General features: G+C 35.3%; 2 protein-coding genes across 7 annotated transcripts in view; one reads left to right on the top strand and one right to left on the bottom strand.

The window, feature by feature from the left end:
• The window catches only part of LOC141521024 (WD repeat- and FYVE domain-containing protein 4-like), a 238,790-nt gene that overhangs the window by 139,954 nt on the left and 83,801 nt on the right, over positions 1–15,035 (top strand). The window lies entirely within an intron of this gene.
• LRRC18 (leucine rich repeat containing 18) overlaps positions 1–15,035 on the bottom strand; it is a 35,118-nt gene that overhangs the window by 9,807 nt on the left and 10,276 nt on the right. For 3 of the 4 annotated variants that reach the window (XM_074233109.1, XM_074233111.1, XM_074233112.1), the window contains one exon: positions 12,403–12,516. The exons of the other annotated variant lie outside the window; for it this stretch is intronic. The gene's annotated coding sequence lies outside the window, so the exon portion shown is untranslated. The remainder of the gene's footprint in view (positions 1–12,402; positions 12,517–15,035) is intronic. 4 annotated transcript variants of the gene reach the window in all.

Below are 15,035 nucleotides of genomic sequence, written 5' to 3' on the forward strand. Positions count from 1 at the left end.
ATCTTAAAAAAAAGAATGAAAAAAAAATTAAAAAATATTCATGAAAGGGACAAGACTCCCAAGTGAAAAGATCTAAAAACCAAAAGCCAAATACATTTTCTTCACTCTGTGACTGACCATGTACTCAAAACAGAAAGCAATGGAGAGATATGGCAATTGCCTTGTTAATTTAATCAGTGCAGTCAGTTGGACCAGATAATTGAAGCGCTGTGGCTTAAATATGGCTACCCATTGCAATCAAATTTCAAATAATCCATACATTTCCTTTTCTTACTTTGAACTGTATCATCACAATCTAGGTAAAGCTTTGTGAAATTAGACCTATATTAGAGCTAATGCAGGTCATGCATCCCTCTGGGCCTCTTTTTTCCTCCTTGAATTAGCTATCAGAATTTTTTTCCAAATTGCTTGCTTAGGGTTCTGCTCTAGAATAGCTATCAATATATCTTCATACTTCCTTAGTTCTTTAAAAGAGACATAAAGGAAAAATTGCTATTAGGTCTTTCAAAAATTCTCTCCATAACTCAACTCTGGGTGACACTATCACAACCTAATATGCTCACTGTGAGGAAAAGTCCTTTTACAGACTATAAATTTAAGAATAAGTTTGAGATACACTTCCAACATTCAATATCTGGGTGATGATAAACAGACCATCTAATTTTCTCTGTACCTCAGTTTTGTTCATCTGTAAAATGGAAATGATAATACTTAACATCTCACAGGGTTATTGTAAAGAAAATACTTGGCAAACTAGAAAGTGTTCTGCAAATGAGTGATGGCCATTATATTCTGAGTATTACTGTGGTCTCTAAGAAAGCATTGCTATTCCTTTGGAAACTATTATCTGTCAAATCTGGTATTTTCTCAGTTGTTGTTAATAAGAATCCAGTTCTTCTTTGGATCAAAAGTATCCAGGGTCCAGTAACTAAAGATCCATGATTTCTATTTAGTTTAATAGCATTTGTTTTGTGATTCTGAATATCCACTGTTTTAATTGGTTTTGTTCAAATAAAGCAATAGTATGGAAAGGACATTTTACAAAATAAAATAATAAATTGTCATTATTATAATGTAGGAAGAGATGAGAAAATTTCCCAATACACCAAAACTTCCAGCAGTGATAAATATCTCACCCTCCCAGACCAACATAAACCAAGATGATTAAAAAAAAGCCTTAAGTCTCCCAGATGTCACAATCCTATGCTGGTATCTATTTAATTTTGAAACAAGAATACTAGTTGATGTATTTCATATTATTGGTAATTAAATTTGAGTCACTACCAAGGAAAAAAAGATAAGGTTTGATAAAGAAAGGCAGAAAGAATAAAAAGAAGTAAGGAAAAAAGAAGGGAAGGAAAGCAAGGAAAGGGAAGGAAGAAGGAAAGAAGGAAGGAAAAGGAGGAAGAGAAAAGAAGAAAAGGAAGGAAGAAGGAAGACAGATAAGAGAAGGTAAAATTTGAATTGCATTAATGGAGTAGCATCAGTCAGTAATTTGCTTTGGTCATTAAACAAGTGGCATATATATAAAAAACCAGGTCAGGGTTCATTTTCAGGCTTTTCCTTCTGAATTTTATTTGTCCCATAAAGTAAAATTTTTCTGTAAAATATTATTTCATTTTTTGTGGAATTATTCTTGATAAATGCTGTATTTTGACTGATTTTTAAAATTAATTAAACTCCAATCTTATAGTCAAGCCCTCAGAGCTGTCCATTAAGTTCTGAAATTGGCTCCCTTTAGATTAAAGGACAATTTCATTAACCTTTCTGTAAAAAAAAAGTTTTCATTCATGAAATGGAAATAACATGCTTCTTAATGGGAGTGGCAAATCATTGCTGTGTTGATCCTGTTAAATAAATTCTCTTTTCTGCTCCTATTCCCTTCATCCATTACCATCCACAAATTATATATGTATATATATATATGTGTATATATATGTGTATATATATATATATATGTATATGGGGCCATCTATTATCACCCACAAATATATTTTGGAGGTCAAAAAGGTGACGTAAACATATTTGAATATAAAGCAGAAAAAAATCTAAGATAAGGGGTAGTCCCATTAGACCTAGAATCAAGACACATGTGGTTCATAATTGAATAGCTGAAGCGTTGAACTTGGAACCATAAGACCATATTTCAAGTTCCAGGTCAACTACTTCCTAGCCGTGTAATCTCAGATGCCCCCCCTTCAACTCTCTGAACTTTAGTTTCCTGTTTCCAGAAGACATGGGGATTGGATTGATTGATCTTGTTCTAAGGTTATCGCCTTTTAAAAACTTTTCCTGAATCCCTTATCTCATTTGCTACCAATGTTCATGCTTCCCTCCTTCCCTCCCTCCCTCCCTCCCTCCCTCCCTCCCTTCCTTCCTTCCTTCCTTCCTGTTATGTGCAACTTAGTGTCTTTGAGTCTCATCTGTTAAAGGAGGGTGATGATTGTATTTCCTATTTCACAGGATCATGAGGAAAACACTTTGTAAACGTTAATAGATTATGTGACTTATTGAATATGAGCAATATAAATGCACACAGATTGAGAACTTGGCCCTCTCATTCCGCCCTCACATCCCTGCCCTTAACAGAGAGCTTGAGAAGCTCAGCTTTGTGAGGCTTATTATATTCCAATAATGTATAACATGAAAGATACTATTCTTGTCACTTAGTTGCAGACTGTTATAACTGAAAAAAGTCAGTGCCCTGCATCACATCCATGCAACTACATTAAATGATCAGTCCAGAAGTTCTGGGGCTTATTTTAAGGAGTCAGACACTCTGAACTTTTCCATCTTCCCAAACTGTCTCCTGCAGACTTATCGACAGCCTTGGTCTTGTTCCACTGATAAGTCAATGTCCACATTCTCTGAGGCTCAGCCCACAGACACCACACTGGACATTTTGATTGGTTGTCTATGCATAAAGAAAAGGAGCTTGAGGAACATGAGGCAGGCTCCAGCAGTCACTTTCAACTCCTACAGGAAAGTATCTATAAACTCTTTTGGGAATGAGATGCTCCACTGAAAATCAGCTGTTGAAAGTCTTAATGCATCAACATAATCAACAACTATTGCTTATAGACTATCAAACTGCCAACCATTATGTTGATTTGCCTTTCAGATTTGCTTCCCCCCACTGTCCCTCACTTATGGAACAATACAAAAGTCTTCATGTAGAATATAAAGCCCATTACAAGATGTCTCCTATTTATGATTTCTAAGATCTTATTCTCTCTCTCTCTCTCTCTCTCTCTCTCTCTCTCTCTCTCTCTCTCTCTCTCTCTCTCTCTCTCCATCCCAAGTGTCTTTTTTCTTCTCTGTTTCTGTCTCTCTCTCTCTCTCTCTCTCTCTCTGTCCTTCTGTCTCTGAGTCTGTGTCTCTCTCCATTTTTCTTTCTCTATGCCTCACAATTGTTATGCAACTTTGTATTTATGTGTGTATATGTTGTATCTTCCCAAAACTCCTAGGAGACAGAAATTATCTCCTTTGTCTTTCTTTTTGGCTTGGAACTAACAGCGTCCCTTGCATAGAGTAAACGCTTGCTTAATAAACGTGTGTTGAATTGAGAATTTATTTCCCCTTCTCATTGTTTCCACCCTTCCTGCAGGCTTTTAGCTATTGTTCATAAGGGCTCTTCTAGAGGCAGATCCATCCAGTTGGCAGGTGTCTGTTTTGCTTAGTACTAAATTAGCCCCATCGACCAGATCTTACTTTACAGTCTTCATTAGGGAGCCCATCTTGCTTTCGGGTCTAGCCACTGTGGGCCTTCTATATTCGGGGGCCTGGGAGCAACTCCCCTCCTAAGGGAATTTTCAGCAAAACCACCCATAAAGAGCGTCATGATAAACAGCCATGGTAACTTTACTTCATTCTATCAAACTTTACCTTTCACAGGATGCTCTAAGCATAATCATAGTAAATGCTTCCTTTTGAACCTTAAGGCCTTCTCAAATCCCAGCTTGGGTCTATGCAGTTAAATTTCCAGCCTAAACAATAAAAGTTAGGTACCCTCCATTCTCCTTCTAGTCTCCAGCGCCCAATGCTGAGAACTTCAAAGGCAAAAGCTGATATAGGGCTTTTTAAAAGAGATAGGGAAGGAACAAAAGATGAAAAAGTATTCTTAGGGCACTGTTCTGATCACCAGGGGGCATTGCAGGATTAAGAGAGGTACAGCTGCACTCCATTAAAGGACCATTGGCCAATTCACAGCCCAACAACAAACATTGGCATCGTTTCCCTGATCTGCCCTTTGGTTGCTGTTTGGTCTCAGAAATCAGTTTTTTCTTTCCCATGTAGTCATATCTGCCTTTTGAGTTTTACCATTTCCTTCCTTTTATAGATAGCTAAATAAGCAGAAATTTTTTTTTCTTAAAGGTACTTTTCCCATAGTTAGTTGGTTTAAAGGGTTTTAATTGGGTCATATATGATGATGGTGGTGATGAAGATAGTGCTGGTGATGGTTATGGTGGTGGTGGTGATGATGATGAGGAGGAGAAGGAGGAGGAGGAGGAGGAGGAGGAGGATGGTAGCATGGCTTTGAAAATAGAGCACTGGTCTTGAACCCAGTGAGATCTGGGTTCAAGTTTCACTTCAAACATGTTCTACTCTATGACTGTAGGAAAACCACGTAATTTCTCAGTACTCTATGTCAGTGGCATGAAGCTCAAACAGAAATAGAGGATAGATAAAGATACACAAGTATCTCCGGGTTTGGGGGTGTTATATCTTGGCTTAGTTTCAAGATGTGATATTACTAGGTTTTTAACTTTATTTTGTCAAATATTCCCCAATTACATTTTAAACTGATTCAGGCTACACTCATGTGCAGAAGGTTTTGATCTCTCCTGAAGATATCAATTAAGAGGGGTGGCTAGGTGGCGCAGTAGATAGGTCATCGGCCCTGGAATCAGGAGAACTTGAGCCTCAAATACAGCCTCAGACACTTAATAATTACCTAGCTGTGTGTGTGGCCTTAGGCAAGCCACTTAACCCCATTTTTGGCTTGCAAAAATTTAAAAAAGGTATCAATTTAGACTGATGCTACAGAGAAGATGCCAACATGTTATTGTTAGAAAGGGAATTCTCACCTTAAGTTTCCTATACCAATGAAATTGCAGGTCCAGTTCCTATCCTATCATTATTATTATCTTTACTACTTGTAATGACTCACATTTATATAGCACTTTAAGAATTCTTTTTTCCAATTATATATTTTATTGTTTTTTAAATTTTACAATTTTTCCCCTAATCTCACTTCCCCCCCACTTCCCACAGAAGGCATTTACATTCATTTCATGCTATACATTGATCAAAATTGAATGGGTTGAGAGAGAAATCATATCCTTAAGGAAAAAAATAAAGTATAAGAGATAACAAAATTACATATTAAGATAAGTTTTTTTAACAAAAAATTGAAGGCAATAGTCTTTGGTCTTTGTTCAAACTCCACAATTCAACCCTTTAAGAATTCTTTAAGAAGTCCTGTAAAATAAGTTCATTTATTATCTAGATTTTATAGAAGAGAAAATTGAGAACCTAAGAGGTAAGTGATGTGGCCAGGCTCACATAGTTAGTAAGTTTCAATATATATAATCCAAAATGTTTATTTTTAATATATTTTGAATTTCCAAGAGAAGAGCCCCTATAAATCTGATCTTATCTTTTTTCAACCTCTCATTTTAGGAAACTAAGATCCAGCGATATTAAGAGACTGCCCAATGACACACACAGAAAGGGAAAAGACAGAATTTGAATCTAATTGCATTGACCCCAAAGCTAAATTCTACTAAATTATCCCATGATTTTCTTTGTTTTGTTTTTTTTGGGTGGGGGTTGTTTCCTTCTTTTTGTCGACCAAGGACTACATTCTATAGACTAAAATGAAAAGCATGACTATCAAAGGAAGCTAAGGCAAACTATAAGAAAGGCTCCCAATCTAGGCTATACATATCCCCAAGGGTCATGTGAAACTTGTCAAGGAGAGGAACAAGGAAATTCAAGGAAAATATTTTTACTATTGAAACAGATGTTCTGTTTATTATCTGCATAAGCTTAATAAATTATAGACTTTATTTCTTCTCATATTAAATAGAGATTTCAGGGTGGTTTGAGGTACAGAAAAACCAAGAAATAAAGGGACTGAAAAAGTTTGGCAATTCCTGATCTAGAAGAAAATAAGAGAAAATACCATGTGACTATTTAGTCCAAGTTGGTTTGGCCTTACTGAATCATATTCCTGAGTTGTAATCTCTTGATGTCTTTAAGGAATCTAAGGAAAGAAGGTAGGTCCTTTGAACTATAAGCCATTGAGCAAAATTCTAAACCTATATCCTACATTATGATTTTGGAGCATTTAGAAGGGAAAACATGCTTTTAAGTAGACTGTGTGATCCATTAAGAGCAAGTCATGTCTGACTAAACTCATTTTGGTTTTTTGACATGATTAATATATGGGTAGATGAGGGAAATACTACAGATATAGTATTCTAAGATAATTGACAAAATTTGCCATGGTATCATTGTAGAAAATTTGAAGAATTATGGATTAAATTTCAATATACTTACATGATCTCAAAACTGAGTGATCTATCACGTTTGGGTATAATTAATGATTAGTGAATTAATGACTATCAGTTTATGCTGCCATTGACTTTGTTCTTTTTCAGGATTTTTTTCACTTATTTAAATAGAAATATTCTAAGGAGGCTGAGGGAGTCATCCTAAATTTATGTGTTAAGATAATAAAAATGACTGACTCAACACAAGTATTTGTGTTTCTGTCACTATGAGATAGAATTTCATTAATGGAAATGATATTAAAAGGAATCATTATCTGCTTTGCCTCTCCACCCTGAAAACCATGAAACACTTCCATCTTATTTGCATTTGAGATCTTGCATATATATATATATATACATATATGTATATATGTATATATATATAGTCTCCTTGAGAGCAGGGATGTCTTTTTTATTCTTAAAATATAGCATAAAGTTTTGTACATACTAAGTATTCAACGAATGTTTGATTCAGATCACATTTGTAAATGTTATATTTTGATATGGTACCCACTTTAGAATAGGCATTGACTACCTGGAGTACAGCAGAGAAGAGAAACAATGATGTTGAGATAATAGAAAACAAATCATACAAGAATCTTTTTAAAAGAACTGAAAATATTTAGCCTAGAGAATGAAAGAATTGTGGGGTGCATAATAGTCTCTCCAAATATTTAAAGGATACTTATGTGGTCATAAGTATATATTCTACTTAGCCTCACCCAAAGGATAAAGGAAGTAGAACCAATAAGTCAAAGTTACCAGGAGGCAGTTATTGATTCAGCATAAGAAAATTGTTTCCTAATCATTACAGTTGTGCAGGCATAGGATTGACTATCTTGAGTAGAAATAAGTTCTCCATTTAATAATGGTCTTGATAAGAAATGAATGACCATGGCATTGATATTATAGAAGAGATTCTTATTATAAGAATGGATTTGATGACATCAGGGTTCTCTTTCAATTCTGTAATTCTTTTGTTCTTCCCTAAAAATCTCAGAAAGCTAATATTAATAGCCCTGGTTAGCATATTATTTATTTTTTGATCTTCTGCCTATCAGGTGTAGAAGGATTTTTTATTCTTAACAGAATGTGTGTACTGAGCAAGTAGGACTATAGGTGGGGCTGAACATTGCAGATAACCAGAGGTACTTCTTCCCATTCTGGGAGCTAAACAGGAAATATCTAAGCAAAGGAAACAATGGCTAATGTAGATTGGCTTGTAGATAGGGAAATTTGAACAGCAGAAGCCAGACAGGGCTCAAGAAAATGATAGATGTTTTTCCTTTAGATTTTTGCATTCATGTTTATAGTTGTCCATTTATGCTTTGGGACATATTAAGAGCATCTATTGTAACTTTTGCCTCTTCCATGTTGATCTTCAGTTGAGTCAAGATGCTTTTTTAGTAGGAACATATATCATGTCAGTAGGAAAGGTCAATGATAATGACCTGTGTGTCTCAGATTCAATCTAGAGTTACCTGATTCTATCTGCTAAGCTCACTTCCTAAAACTATGCCTCATTTTAGTCCTGCAGTGTCATATCTAAAACTATGTTTTATCCCAGATACATATTCTTTAGGAAGACAGGTTGCCAAGATTGACCACATCTATTCTTCATCAATTTTGAAATAACTTAAATAAGAGGCTACATTAGAGAAGTATTTGGAATTTGGTTTGGTTACAATTTTAAAAAAATAAATTTGGTTTATTTTTTATTAGAAAAGATCATGAAATTTTATAAGATCAACCTGGAACAAGTTTTAACTACCTATGAGATACATTAGAAATTTTGATTTAAACTTCCACTAAAATACTATTCAAATGCCTCACACTGTCACACAGGGGAGTCTTAACTTCTATATAGCTAGTCCAATAGGGAACAAACTCAGGGAGGTCTTACCAAACGTGGCAAATTTTTGACTATGGACTTAGCAATAAATTCCATGACTTTTTTTCCCCTTCAATGACCAATCTGGCTTTATACAAAGAAAATCACAACTCAAAGGGTGGTTATCAGGTGATGAGGCTTTAGAGAAGTATAAAAGGAATGACTCCTGCATTTTTGGTAGCTTGTAACACTTGGGATATTCATTACCATTAACCATTAAAAAGTTCTGGGAGCAGCCAATAAGAAGAAAGAAGCTAATCAGCGCAAGTGCTACTTTTTGAGTAATTTTATTTTGGTAGAGGGAAAACATACAAAAATTAGAGTAGGCCATGTATTATTATAAACTCGATTTATCTACTAATCACATTGGCAGGAAGGCTACCTACCCAATGAGCCTATATAGTCCTAACAGGACACAACCATTCACCTGGTTGGAGCTATCCAAGGTATACCTGTCCATGTTTGACCTCTGTCTTGTTTCTCAATGCTTTCTAGAAGTCCCAGAAAGATGATAATATTAGCTCATGTTTATACTGGGACTTAAGGTTGTTTTAGAGGACTTTGTGACATTATATCATTTGATTCTTACAATTATATGGTAGTTCATTATCTTCAATTTTCAGATGAGGAAATCAAGATTCCATAGATGTGAAGAGAGGGGAAGGGAAGAAAATAAGCTTTGATTAAGTGCCTACTGTGTCCCAGAAACTTAAAAGTAATTATCTCATTTAATTTTAACAACCCTGTGAGACAAGACCTATCATCTCCATTTTACAGTTTAGGAAATTGATACAGATGAAGGTTAAGTGACTTGCCCAGGATCATAAACTCTAAGCAATGCATCACCTTAATGACTGAAAAGACTTGACCAGGATCACATATCTAACAAGCATCTAAAGAACAATTTTAACTCAATTTTTCTCAATTCCAAAGGCAGATAGTGGAGTGTAGTCATGTAATCCCATTATCTCAGTTTCTTTACCTGTAAAATGAATTGGAGAGGGAAATAGCAAACCTTTCTAGTATCTCTGCCAAGAAAATTTGAAAGTCATGAAGAGTCAGACATAACTCAATTTCCAACTCAGCAACAACAGTTTCTCAATTCCAATTCTAAATCTAGACAATTTAAGTAAATCTGGATCAAAGTATAAAACTTATTCTGTTTTTTTTCCTGTGCCCTTCTTTGAGCCCTGGATATATGAGTACTCCAAAAGGAAAGGAAAAGGGAAGAAAAGGGGAAAAAAGGAAAAGGAAAGGAAAAGGGGAGAGAGCAGAAGAGAGAGGAGAGAGGTGGGAAGAGGAGAAGGGAGGGGAGGAGAGGGGAGGGGAGGAAAGAAAGAAAGGAAAGGAAAAAGGAGAAAGGGAAGGGAAGGGAAGGGGAGGGGAGGAGAAGGGAGGAACAAAATAAAGGGCCCTGTACAAAGCTCTAAGCATTGAAGATACAAGTAGAAGAGTTAGTCAGTCCTTGTTCTCAGGGAGTTCAAATTTTAATGGTGCCCAAATCAGCCAACTTAGTCAGACTGGGATGGGAATTGATACAAGTATATGGGTAAAGTCCAGATTTCAAGTTATCTTGTATTATCTCTTATGCAATAGATGCAGGCCCAATAAGACTTATCAGTGAAAGGTCTTCATGCTTTTATTTTAAACAACTAAAGGAGGAATTTATTCAGTCTAGTTTTTAATCTCCTTTAAGAATGACTGTGAAATTCAAAACATGCTATCATTTGCATAGGCATGGAAAAGGATCAGTATGGTATAATGGAATAGATTTATTTAGAAGCAGGTTGCAGTTTGTTTTTAAGTCTCCCTGGCATTCACACCTTCCTGAGGACAGACTTAATTTCAGACTTGGGGCAACTTCACTGCTAACTTTCAGAGACTGTTTTACTCCTGAATCCAAGTATGCAAGGCGTTGATCTTTAAGTAGACCCTCTTAACAACCAATCTCAAATTTCCCCAATTGAAATTTTACATGAATGCCCCTTTTGAATCTCTCTGTTCTTTACAGATAATTAAACTAAAATGACTATTTTATCATTTTTAAACTAACATCATGACATGGATAACTAAAAATGACTATTTTTTAAATGACTTACTTAAATCACTAGGATTTGTATTCTGAGCATCCGCTGCCTGCCCACACTACCTGTCCACACCCCAATTCCCAAATTTCTACCTCTTTTTCCAAGTCACACTTATCATTGCCTCTAGAAAGGACATGTCCGTGGACTGCCTATTGTTCCATCCATATGATTTCCCAGACCATACCTCCCTTCCCAGGTCATCATTCTACAGAGCTATGTTCCCTATTAGAATGTAAGTTTTTTGAGAGTAGAGATTATTTCTTATTTGTCTTTTTATTACCAGTACTTAGCACAGAGTTTGGGACACAGGAATTATTAAGTCAATGTTTTTCATTCAACATTCATTCAGATAACGTAGTCTGAATTATAGCAATTCATGGACCCCCAAAGGGAGTCACAAAGAGTCAAACATGACTGAAATACCTCAACAATAACAACACTGATTCCAGTGGTTTTGTCAACATAAGTTTTTCAACTTCCCCAACAATTAAACATTGACTAAGTTCCACAGAACAATCAGTTCTTGGAATGCCCAGATTCAGCATATGCTCCAATGGCCAACTTTTCATTTCTCTATACCTTAGGTAGTAAGGAAAGAGAAACTGAAATGTTATCACACTTTCTCCCAAACCTGACCTATTCCTGCTCTTTATCACTCTGTCTCCATTGCTGATGAACATATACTAGTTTTCCAAGCCTAAAACCTGGGTGTTATTAGTGACTCTTCTCTTACCATTCCACAAACAATTGCAAGTTTACTTTTGCCTTTGTTATATCGTTCATGTCTATTCCTTCCTTTATGTTTCTATTGCCACCAGGATAATTCAAACAAATTTTAAATGACTTCTGTCTAATTTTAGCAACTGGACTTGAGGAACTTAAATTTTAGGGAAACAAAATATAATAATGTTGAAAACACAAAGAGGGAGCACTTGTATCATCATGTGACTTTCACATAACCAGCTTGGTTATTTTTGTAACATCCTTGTTGGCTTCTGTTAGACCATAGGATCTGTTTAATTTTTTTGTTCTTTTTGTTACCAGTTTTGAGCAAATTGCCTGCTTAGATCATAGTAGGCACCTTATAAATGTTTGGTGATTACTTGATTATTTTACTTCTATCTTGGAGACATGTGGAAAAAACTGTGGACAAAAGCAAAGTACTTGCCCGTCTATAGTTAGAAAATCTGAATTCAAAGTAGGTTGCAAACCCTGTTTCCAGTTGTGTCTGAATGGATTCCAATATTCTACCTCCCCAAAGAAGTCCAACAAGGCTATCCTTGATTTGGAAATCATCACCTCTTGCCTGGCTATCATGTAGAAATTATCCTCTTAAATGATTTTTCATTTTCCAGTCTATTCTTTGTAATTCATCCAATACATGTTAGCAAAATAATTTTCCTGATGTGAGTGACAATAATTATCGCCATCATCACCATCATACACTACTGAAGCCCCCTCATTGAAAATGAGAAAGAAGGCAGATAAGAGATTGTTCTACTGTGGAAAAAATCTCCCTATATATTTAAGACTAGAGATTTCATCTGCTCTGATTCTGATGCAATTAATGCACATATGCAGAAAATTATTTATCATATCAATCCTATACTCAAGTACCTTTAATCACTCCCTATTCTCTAAGATGTAACATAAATATTGGTACTCAGTTTAATTCAGAAATTGATAAAATACCTACCAAGTAAAGAGAACTACTGGGAATAGAGATAAAAACAAAAAAGGAATTTTTGCCTTCCAGGAACTTACATTCTATTAAAAGAGGAAGAGGAGTTCTCATATTAGAATCTTATTCTACCCTAATTTCTCATTACTTCTATACACATACTTCTAGCCAAACTAGACTACTCACCATCATCAAATTATTGAATCTTGGATCTTCTGATATCACCTAGTCCCTAGTCCAACCCATATGCAAACGATGAATCTCCAACAAATACTGATCCATTTTTTTGCCTGAAGATTCCTGGTGACGAAGGACAAACTTTCTTAGAAGGTTTCCTTTTTCCCTTTGGAACATCTCCATTAAATTCCTTCTCTGACATATTATCTTGACATATGTGCTCATGGATCCTCCAAGGATATACCAATATAATAGGAACTTTTCTGGGCCCTACCAAACTAGAAGGGCTTGAGATATGAACCCAACAATAGGTATATTTTTTCCCCTGAAAACCAGTCTACCTCTGTGTGGAAAGTCAGAAGAATGGTACCATGAAAACATTTACTGAGGTGTATGTGGTAGGTTGTGACAGGCATTATTAGTATTTTGAATGAAATATTTTTTGAATTGTTAGAAATGCTGAATAGAAGATAAATTATTGACATTTGAAAATCAGCATCTTGGGGAGATTCTGGAAAGATGGTGGACTAGGTCAGAAAACTTTGTTTTCTCCAAATTTCTTCCACAAAAAATGATATAAAATATTGCCTCAGAGCAACAAAAATAAACACAGATAAAGCTTATGTCCTCTTAACATAATTTGAGAAGACCCCAGGAAAGACCCAACCTCTGGGTAGCCTAAGTGAAGTGCAAACACCTCCAGGACAACTCTGCAGAATCAAACAACCAAGCAGCCCTGGGAGGCAGCTTCAGTCACAGAAACTTTCATCTCACAGTGTGAGGTTTGACAGCTTAAGGTGATGAAAATAGAGGACCTTCCACTGTGCAGGAATACCAAACATAGCTGTGTTGGCCAGACATGCATGCGATTGGGGGTGTGGCTGTGGAGAAAAGTTGCTAGTACACACTTGATGCATGCTGCAGAGGACTAGGGCCTGGGGGTGGGGCTGAATGTACTTGCAGAAGAGCAAAGGTCCTAGTTTCAGGGCAGGGCAGAAAGGGTAGCTGTAATGTGTAAAAGAGGAACCAGAGAAAGCAAGATCATTTGCAAGACTGTGAATCCAGGGACTCTCTGCAAGGTTTAGGAGTGGAGATGAAAGTTCAAGGTTTGGGCCAAAAGACAGACCTCAAAAATAACTGTAAGAAGAACATAAGACTTGGGGCATCAGTTCTCATGCCTTGGGACTAATAAATATTAGTAAAAAAAGGAAAAAAAGATCCAAGCATAGGTAGTAACCATGTGGATAGAGAAGATCTCAAAGGAATATTACAGAGCTAGAAAAACCACTCTTTTTTTCAATGAGAAACATCAAATGGTCCCAGACTCAAAAAGAGTTCTTAAAGAACTTAAAATGGACTTTAAAATCAAATAAAAGAGTTTCAAGGAAATTGGAAGGAAAAAGTAGCATTTCAAGAAAATGAAAAAATTATGAGAAGTCAACAAACTTAAAATAGAAAATAATAAACTTAAAGAAACTAGGTTTGGATAAGGGGAAGCTCATGATATTCTAAGACACCAAGAAATAATAAAACAAAATCAAAAGAATGAAAAGTATAAAAGAAAGTAAAACATCTCAGGAAAAGAATTGATCTGGAGAATAGATCAAGGAGAAATAATAGAACAAAACTCAGCTTATTTAAAAAAGATGATACATTGTGAGAGGTTATCAAGGAAAATTGTCCTGAAGTTGTAGAAAAAGAAGGCAAAGCAGAAATAGAAAAAAGTTTCACCAATCATCACTTGAAAGAGATCCCAGGAGAATAATTTACAGGAATATCATAATCATGTTTCAAAGCTTAAGGTTAGGGAAAACATATTAGAAGTAACAATAACAATATTGACTCTTTTTTTTTTGGCCAAGCAATGGGGCTAAGTGACTTGCCCAAGGTCATACAGCTAGGTAATTATTAAGCATCTGAGGTCACATTTGAACTCAGGTCCTCCTGACTCCAAGTGTTCTATTCATTGCTCCACCTAGATGCCCAGAAGCAACAATAATAAACAACAAAAAGCAATGTAAATATCATGGAAGAGGCACAATAAAGATTAAACAAGACTTACAAGTACTACATTAAAGGACTATAGGTCTTGGAATACTGCACCATAGAATAACTATAGAACAGAGGAAAATGCATAATAAGTAAATATAGTTTAGAATTTACCCATAAAACAGAAATGGATAGCAGATTAAAATTTTAAATTCAGCAAAATGTTGCTTTCAGGAATCACAATAAAAATGAAAGATACACACAAAGATAAAATAAAGGATAGGAATATAATTCATTGAGTAAAAAAAGCGGGAGTAGGAATCATATCTAAGGTAGAGTTAAAGTTAAATAGGTTTAATCAAAAGACAAAATTAGAGAAACTACTATTATCAATATTATGCAATTCTTGGGTCATTTAAAATAGCTAAACAGTCTAAGATATCTTAAATACCAAAGATACCAAGATGTCAAGATACCAAAACAGACCTGAAACACTTTTATACAAATAAACTGAGATCTAAATAATTGAAGTAATATTCATTGTTCATGGGTAAGTAAAGTCAATATAATGTTTAAAAGACAGTTTTATCTGACTAAACTGTTTATTCATTATGATATGATTTCATTTCAATTAATAAAAAATTCTGAGTTAG

The sequence above is a fragment of the Macrotis lagotis genome, chromosome 4 (assembly GCF_037893015.1).
Source record: "Macrotis lagotis isolate mMagLag1 chromosome 4, bilby.v1.9.chrom.fasta, whole genome shotgun sequence".
Taxonomy (NCBI): domain Eukaryota; kingdom Metazoa; phylum Chordata; class Mammalia; order Peramelemorphia; family Peramelidae; genus Macrotis; species Macrotis lagotis.